Below are 9,728 nucleotides of genomic sequence, written 5' to 3'. Positions count from 1 at the left end.
CTCTTTTTTATACAGAACTCTGTCCAGCGGCGAACCTGCCGAACTCATGATGCAACAGCCAGGGAAGGACAAAGGCCGCGGCGAACACTCAGGTGGTCTCCATCACGAGCATTAAATTTGTTAAATGCAACATTCCGCGGTCTACCCCTGGAGGGAGACGCCTTTAATTCGTCCAATCCCTTGCTTTCCGCCCTATTTGTATCATTCCGCACTCATAGCATATCTTCTCGAATAAAATGCAACACTTTTTTTCCTATAATTGCATTACCTTATATATATATATGTTCATTTATGACATGTTGCACCCGTACATTCTGGTACGGCCAAATACACCAGGGGCTTATGTTCTCCGCATCATGGTGTGATAAAGTCTGAACACTTTCACAAGTGCGGCACCCCGAACTTATAGCATTATATGAATCGGCTCCGAATCATGTCTTGGGTCAATAGTTGGGTTTGCCCGACTCCCATGTTTGGCACCTTACGTTCCGTTCTATCGGCTAAGGTAGCAATGGGAGAACCACTGCGATTGCGCCCCGGTTGAGCCGGGTTAACGCCTCAGTGGAGAAAGCTAAAACGGACTGTCATGATAAGGCGAGAGACTGGTCGCTGTTCGAGAGGTCCTTTCGGGTCCCTAAAGACCTACGCCGCTTCGAGCGAAGTTCCGGATAATGTCCGACGAAGGCGTGGATAGCGCCCCAATTCGGTCTTCCGAATACTAGGGGCTTCGCCGAAATTTAAAATTATAGAATTCTATGGCTAAGTGATAGTGTTCAAGCACTATAAGTCCGGTTGCCTTGTTCGTTGTGTTGAGCGCCTCCCTAGATGGACCCAAAAATGGGAACAAGAGTGCTCAAGTTTATCCCGAACACCCCAGCACTCGTGGCATGGGGGCTGAAGCCGACGACTTTCCATCTCTCAGATTTAATAAACGGCCGCACAGAAGGTAATATTTTATATTAACAAGCGTTGCTTAGCGCATATGAACAAAGTTTTCAGCGCACAAGATAACACATTGCGAATTTACTCAATAATTACATCCCTGGGCCACTCATCCGCAATCTTGCGGGCGCCCTTCAGGACAGTCTTATAGTACATCTCAGGCGTACGATATTCCTTGCCCGCTGGTGGCGCGTCAGTGATTAGCTTCTCCGCATCCAGCTTGCCCCAATGCACCTTTGTGCGGGCAAGGGCCCGACGAGCGCCTTCAATACAGGCGGAGCGCTTGATAACCTCCACCCAGGGGCACGCATCAAACAACCGTCGCACGTGGCCGAAGTAGCTCCCAGGCATGGCCTCTCCAGGCCACAGCCGGACTATGAGGCCCTTCATGGCCTGCTCTGCCGCCTTGTGGAGCTCGACCAGCTGCTTCAGCTAGTCGCTAGGGGGCACCGGATGGCCGGCCTCAGCATACTGAGACCAGAAGACCTTCTCCGTTGAGCTCCCCTTCTCGGCTCGGTAGAATGCGGCGGCATCAGACACGCTTCGAGGCAGATCTGCAAACGCCCCTGGAGAACTCCGAATTCGGGTAAGTAACACGTAATTTACATTCACATGTTTGCTTTGCATGAAAAATGCCTTACCCTCCGCTATCTTCCTCATCAACTCAATCTCCTGAAGGGACTTATGGGCATCGGCCTTGGCAGTTTTGGCACTTTCGAGAGCCGAGGCAAGCTCGGACTCTCGAGTCTTTGAGTCACGCTCCAAACTCTCATGCTTTTCCATGAGAGCCTGGAGCTCTTGCTGAACCACCGCCGCCCGCGCCTCCTGCTTTTCTCGCTCTGCCTGTTCCATGGCCGCATTGCGTTCGGCCGCGGACACGGCCTCCTTCAGGGTCGCCACCTCGTTCGTGGCCCCTGCAGTACACATGTTATACTTGTCATTTTTCGTGGCAACCTAAATCCTTTTCTGTAAGGTACAAGTTCAAAGTGGTGTTACTCACCTTCTTTGTCCTGGAGCTGCTTCCTGGCGCGGCCGAGCTCTTGCTCGGACCGCTCGAGCTCCTGCTTCAAAGCACCGACCTCCGCAGTCAGCGCGGCAGAGGTCAGCAGCGTAGCCTGCAACCCATATTGACATAATTTTTAGCAACCCTGCGTATATCTTTTATTTAGATCCTCAGTCCGGCTTTTCTTCCCGAACACTGAACCGAGCATCAGGGGCTACTGTCTATGCGGTATTACATTGCATATTTTTAACTTCTTACCTCAAAGCATGATAGAAGGCTACTGCAGGCTTCGGTCAGCCCGCTCTTGGCGAGCTGCACCTTCTGAATCACCGCACTCATAATAGTGTGGTGTTGTTCCTCGATGGAAGCGCTCTGCAGCGCCTCCAACAAATTGCCCGGCGCCTCCGGTTGGACGGAAGCCGATGGCGTCACGGTCTTGCCCTTCATTCGAAGGGGCCGCCGGCCGGACTCCTGAACCACTGCGGGTTCTGATTTGGAGTCCGGCGCAAAGTCCGGGAGGACGCCTTGTGGCGCCTTCGGAGACTCCCCCCGATGGGTCCCTTCTTGGGATCCCACCTCGGCGTCCTCAGCGTTGCGAGGGGTGGAGGCGGTCGGGATGGAGTCTACATCCGACGGAGCCAACGACCCGCTCGATGAAGCGGGAAGATCATCACTGGCCGGACTACAGGCAGCATGCGGCATCAGAACGACACTATGTGGCAGAGAAAAAGAAATTATAAATCATTCAGGAATCCAGATACTTACGATCTCGCCGGAGGCCTGGCCCTTGAAGGCCATTCTTCCTCGCCAACGTTGCTGTTGGCGGAGCTGTCCGGGGGAATAGTTCTTCCCCTCTTGGACCCTTCGGCCTCCCCTGTTGGGGACGCCTTCCTCTTCCTCTCTCCCTCCTCTGGGAGAGAGTCCTCTTTCTCCTCCTCATTTTCGGGGGAGGAGTCATCCCCGGAGTCGTCGGACACCTGAAAACGGGAACTCTTTCGAGCACCCGTGGCCTCATTCTTGGAATTCTTCTCCGGCACCACGTGCGGTGTCGGAACCAGTAGCCCCGCTAGATGGGCATCTATTGGATTTTCTGGCATAGGAGTCGGGCAGATAATCTGCTCCGCCTTCCTCATCCAGTCCTGTCACAGAAAAAGGGGAAATTAAAACCCGCATAGAGTCAAACTATGAAAAGCAAGTGTCCCGTAAAGGGGTAGAATCACTTACCTCGTTGGCTTGGCGCTGCGAGCGAAATCCGCGATCTTCATTCGCGGATGCGGGGGCTTCGGCGCCCTTGAACAGCACCCTCCAGGCAACTTCGTACGTCGTGTCGAAGAGGCTGCTCAGCGCCTGGTGCTGTTCCGGATCGAACTCCCACAGATTGAATGCCCGCTCTTGGCATGGGAGAATCCGGCAGACGAGCATGACTTGGACCACGTTAACCAGCCTGAGCTTCTTCACCAGCTTCTGGATACAGGCATGGAGTCCCGTCAGCTCCTCCGAACTACCCCACAGCAAGCCCTTCTCTTTCCAGGAGGTGAGCTGCGTGGGGATACCAGATCTAAACTCGGGGGACGCCGCCCATGTAGGGTCACGCGGCTCGGTGATATAGAACCACCCCGATTGCCACCCCTTGACGGATTCCACGAAGGCCCCTTCGAACCAAAGGACATTGGGCATCTTGCCCAACATGGCGCCTCCGCACTCCGCTTGATTGCCCTTCACTACCTTCGGCTTGACATTGAAGGTCTTGAGCCACAAGCCGAAGTGGGGCTGGATGCAGAGGAAGGCCCCGCACACGGCGATAAACGCCGAGATGTTGAGGATGAAGTTCGGCGCCAGATCATGGAAATCCAGGCCGTAGTAGAACATGAGCCCCCGGACAAAGGGGTGAAGTGGAAAGCCCAGTCCGCGGAGGAAGTGGGGAAGGAAAACGACCCTCTCATGGGGCCTGGGGGTGGGGATGAGCTGCCCCTCGTCGGGCAGCCGGTGCGCGATGTCGCTGGAGAGGTATCCGGCGCCGCGCAGTTTGGCGATGTGCTCCTCCTTAATGGTGGAGGCCAACCATTTACCTCCCGCTCCAGACATGGTAGGAGAAGGTTGAGACGAGATGCGCGAACTTGGGCGCTGGAGCTCGGGTGCGTGGAGATGGATAAGCAAAGGAGGAAGAAGGCGTAGGTGAAAAGGTGAATCCTTATCCCTTATATGGGCGGACGAAGTTTACGTGTCCCCCACCGGCCTGGTAAAACTTGCTTATCTCCCAAGCATCACCATCAATGGCGCGGTTGGGTTACCCACGTCCGTATTGATGAGAATCCCGGATTAAGGGGAAACACGATCTCTGCTTCGACAAGACGTGCCAAGGAAACCGCTTCGCTAAAATGCGCTGAGGTGGTAGAGTAAAAAACGATTTAAATAATGGCTTGGTAGTGGCGTGATGTCATGCCACAGAAAACGTCAGCAGATTGAACTTGTGTATATATTATTCTCTCTACGGTGGAATGTGGAATTTATTTTGCAGAGCCGGACACTATCCTGGTGTTCACAATCTTCTATCATTTGGAGGAGGAACCCACCTTGCAATGCCAAGCGATATACGCGCCGGACTTATCGTCATTGAAGCCTGGTTCAGGGGCTACTGAGGGAGTCCTGGATTAGGGGGTGTCCGGATAGGCGGACTACCGTCATCAGCCGAACTATCATCGGCCGGACTATCATCATCGAGCGGACTCCAAGACTATCATCAACTCCCCGTGGATCACCGCCGGCGACCACCGCAGCTCTCGGGCGCCGACGAGCTCTGTTCCTCCCCGTTTGAAATTTCAACCTGACGGGTGGGACCCCTCGTTAGTGTTTTCTTTTTTTCGAATCGTTTTCTGAAAACGCCTTCGGGCAGAGTACGTTTTCCTTTGCAGCAGACGGCTTTTTAGGCGAAGCGTTTCGGTTTTTATAAGTTAGCCCGTGGAAACTTTCTATTTCATTACAGATGAGTCCCTGGATTAAAACTGAGGGAGTCCTGGATTAGGGGGTGTCCGGTTAGCCGGACTACCGTCATCAGCCGAACTATCATCGGCCGGACTATCATCATCGACCGGACTCCAAGACTATGAAGATACAAGATTGAAGACTTCGCCCCGTGTCCGGATGGGACTTTCCTTGGCGTGGAAGGCAATCTTGGCGATACGGATATGTAGATCTCCTACCATTGTAACCGACTCTATGTAATCCTGGCCCTCTCTGGTGTCTATATAAACCGGATGGCTCTAGTCCGTAGGACAGAACAACAACCCTTACAATCATACCATAGGCTAGCTTCTAAGGTTTAGCCTCCTTGATCTCGTGGTAGATCCACTCTTGTAAACATACACAATATCAATATCAATCGAGCAGGACGTAGGGTTTTACCTCCATCAAGAGGGCCCGAACCTGGGTAAAACATCGTGTCCCTTGTCTCCTGTTACCATCCGCCTAGACGCACAGTTCGGGACCCCCTACTCGAGATCCGCCGGTTTTGACACCGACAAAAACCTTTATAACTTTTAAACAGAAACTGATTTTGGATTGATTCTCTTTCTGCCATCTTTATTTTTTCTGTCTAGTGTTTTTCATGTTTATTTGAAAAATATTTGGAACACTTTTCTGTGCACTCATGGTATTTACGTTAAGTACGTATTTTCTTATACCGTAGATACCGGAGGAGGTGACGGAACCGCGAACTTCGCCAAGCTAGACTCCGACTACTCCGAACCAGGAAAGCATGTTTGAACTTTTGATATGATGAATGTTCGTTGCATGTTTGCATTAAGTAGTTTCTTGGCATGTTTATGAGTATTTCGATAAATGTTTTAATACACGCAAAGTTGAGGCAAGTGAGTTCGAAAATCCATATGTTGTTGGTTATAAGTTTGCATGGCCATGTGATGGCATGAGAATGGGTAAGTTGGTAGTGTTGTAGCATGCCAGTCTTAAGCCAGGCCTTTTGACTTCAGTGTCAACATGAATCAAGTCACGTTTCCATCTGTTTCCCTTCCCGTACTACCACATGTTTTCCACAAGGGATATGGCTTAGTAAGTTGCAAACCGCTTTCCTGGTACACACCAAATAGAGAGGCCGGGATGAGGGTTCCATGGCCCTGGATTAAAGCCCGTCATCCGGTCAGGGGGCATGGGTGTTTCCGGTTGGGACCGAGAGGGGGGCACCCCTTAGAGCACGCGTATATAAATTTGATCCCATGCTATTCGAGGTTGTGATCTCCCCGTCTCAAAGTTTTTTCTTGAACGTTGTCTAGGGTGATTCCTGGCATCGTGAGGTGGGATGGGTGTGTACTGGTTAGATGTGTTTCTACCGAAATACCGTAAATGGAACTAGTCCTCGTGACTACGGAAATCCGTTGGCTGTGGATTATTAGTACAAACTCTGCAGAGTCAAAATCCTTTGTAACAATCTTATCCATGTCTGAGTACTATGTTCAACTTATCTTGTCAGTATCAGTCTCAGTGGCAAAACTCCGGTAAATTACATGAGCGTTAAGTCCGGTTAAAATGTTTGTCCCTGTGGATGGACTAACCCGTTTATTATTATGTGTTGAATATTTCCTATGAGTATTATATCTTGTGAATTTATCAGATATGAGTAATAAGCCCTTTCCGCGATGTCGCTCAGACGTCCGACTGTGGCACACTTGTTGTTTACTTTTGATATAAGCCCTTTCTGCGATGTCACTCAGATGTCCGATTCTGGCACAATTGTTATTTATTTTTTATATAAGCCCTTTCTGCGATGTCGCTCCGACGTCCGACTATGGCACACTTGTTATTTACTTTTGATATAAGCCCTTTCTGCGATGTCACTCCGACGTCCGACGGTGGCACACTTGTTATTTACTTTTGATATAAGCCCTTTCTGTGATGTCGCTCAGACGTCTGACTGTGGCACGCCTGTTTTTTACTTTCGATATAAGCCCTTTCTACGATGTCGCTCAGACTTCCGACTGTGGCACGAATGTCATTTATTTTCAATATAAGCCATTTATGTGGTGTCGCTTAGACGCCCGACTGCGGCATGATTATTTATTTTGTTTACCCTTCGAGGCGTCGCTCCAGACACCCGATCGGTTTTTAGTTATTTTGTTGGAATTTCGGGAAGACTACCGCCCGACTTCCTTTTACTTATCATGTTGTGCAAGTAATTATTATTTGAATGTACATTGTTAATTGTTCATGACGCATTCATGCATACATTTATTATATCTTATGTCTGAACTGTCTTGCGAGTACTTTCAAAGTACTCACCTAGCTTATTGATTTGGCCAGATGTTGATGAAGGCGATCTCATGGATGAAGAGTTCGATAGCGAGTCCGACGCCTAGAGGAGTCCTAGTCAGTCTCATGCGATCTTGGATTTGGTCACTGTATTATATCCGCTTCCGCTACCCGAATAAATTCATCGAGCCTCACCCCGACGCTCGATGAGCTGCCAGTTTAGGAGTCATGTTATCCTCTCCACTGTGATATATCCACCACCAATTTTATCTCGAGTCAGTAGCATGCCACCACGCCCTTGCGTCATGACTGCCCTTATGTACAATATTGGCATGTTTGTAATAAATTGTTGAGTAGCCTCAGCTCAACCCTGTAATATATTTTATGCTACTAGCCTTCTGCATCAAGTATTTGTCTACCAGTAAGGATAATTCTTCTTATACTGGGACCTAAAGATCGGTTTCTCAATAAGTATTTTGTTGAAAATCCGGTCGTGACATTGAGGCTGGTGGGATCAGCTACTTGGCCAGGTGCCAAAGGAGGTCTTGAGCATGGAGGGGTAACAGCGAATTTCTTCATGTGGAGTAACATATCTGTACTCCCTCCACTCTCTTGCCCATCTCCTCTCAATCTTTTGAATGTGCACCTTGCGCTGATTTTTATCTTCCTCGGGGGGTGTGTAGTACTCAGCATAGATGTCCTCAGGGATTTCAAAAGCAGTGTTGACCTCAGGCCTCTTTCCTCCTTTCTGTGGTTTCTTTCCATCAGCCATTTTCTTCAGATGAGGAATTTGAACGATGGAATTTTCTGAAGATGTATGCAACTTTTCTTAGAGGAATGCTGCAAATGAGTTAAGTTGATGAGAACCTAGTGATTCAGCAGCGGACATGAGTACCTGTGAACAGAGTATGGTTGCGAGGAATTTGGAGGGGTCATATGCGTTCTCAGAAGGTTTTGTAAAAGGAACAAAGTTGAGGATTTTGACCAGATGAGTCTTGAAGAATTTCACTAAGTGTTCTTTGTCTTAGGTTCCAGAGTTGTACGGATCAGAAATCCACACAATTGAGGAATCTTGAAGAAAAATATAGCTTAGAGAAATGAAACAAGAGCAGGTGACATGTGACGAGTTTTAGTGTGTGAGAATCTAAAGAATAAACACCTTTGAAGATTTTGTAGAAAATATTTGAATGAAAGAGGGCAGTAAAAGTACCTTTTAATTACCCTGGACAAAGAACACGATGAACTGGGAAGTGGAGATGTGAAGTTCGTCAGCAGATCTTCCACGCCCTAACTCGGCAGAGGAAGACAGCTACGGCGGCGGAGGAGTGAAGAAATCTGCGGCCGACGCGAGTACAGCGGCGACGAGGTCGAGGCAGTGAAGCTCTTCCTCACCGGTGATGATGAAGTAGCGGCGGCGCTAGGGTTTGCGAAGCTCGAGCTAGAGAGAGGTCGAACGGAGAAGGAGAAGTGAGGAAGGGAAGGGGGTATTTATAGCCACGGTAAAAAACTGTTCGCCCGAAGAAATTAGACGAACGTGCCCCTGACCCTTCTCATTCGCTTGACATGACATACTGAGAAGTGGAGATCGTGTGAGATCGTGTGAGAATAGATAAGTGTTTTCGTGGGATGCGGAACGGTTTGAGCGGCAACACCAAAGATTTGGATAAGATAAGTTAAAAGTTATGTTCGCAAATTCTTCAGCTCACAAGGACACAGTGGAGATTTTGAACGAGTTTCAAATAGAACGCACATGAAGAATTTGTGAATAGAATGGGTTGAGTTTAGCATAGAGGGGAAGGGTCCGATCACATTCACTTAGCAGAAAAAGGCAACTTGAAGAAATAGAAATAAGTGAATGTTGTAGAGGACATAAACTCATATATAAATTTAGCCAATGAAGAAAAATGACGGAAAAGGTGAAGACGATGCAAAGTTGAAGAAAAAGAACAACTGAGGAATTTCAAAAACTGAGGAAAAACTCAAATTGAGGATTTTCAACTTTGGTGGTGGCGTGACCCACAGTATAAGAATGATGATTTCAGAAACCGCATACAATTGTCGTAGGGTTCTGAGAATCAAATTCTTCGTTAAACTTCACACTTAGATTGTTAGTCTTCATTGATTGAGGAAAAACGTTTCTTTATGTGTTGCACATCTAAGTCATCAATTTATGCATAAGTGTTAGGATGAGTGTCCTATTCAAAGAACATTCAAAAATTCTAAGATATTTAGCTCACACCGCAACTTGCTAAATCTCTTCTCATCCAAGGGTTGGTGTGTGAGCTAGATATCAAAGAATATGCTTCACAGCCTTATGGTGTGATACCTTCGATGTAGCTTGAAATTGGGCACACATGCAAACACTAAGCATTATATCTGGCCTAAATGCACATAAGTACAATAAAGAACTAATCATGGAGCGGTATACCTTATGATCGAAGTCAATACCATTTTCATCAGTGCACAGATGGCCATTTGTGGGCATAGCAATTTTGACACCTTTGCAATCTTGCATGTCGAATTT

This window comes from Triticum dicoccoides, chromosome 4B (assembly GCF_002162155.2).
Source record: "Triticum dicoccoides isolate Atlit2015 ecotype Zavitan chromosome 4B, WEW_v2.0, whole genome shotgun sequence".
Classification (NCBI taxonomy): domain Eukaryota; kingdom Viridiplantae; phylum Streptophyta; class Magnoliopsida; order Poales; family Poaceae; genus Triticum; species Triticum dicoccoides.
The sequence above is the reverse complement of the archived record's forward strand: the minus strand, read 5'-3'. Positions refer to the sequence as shown.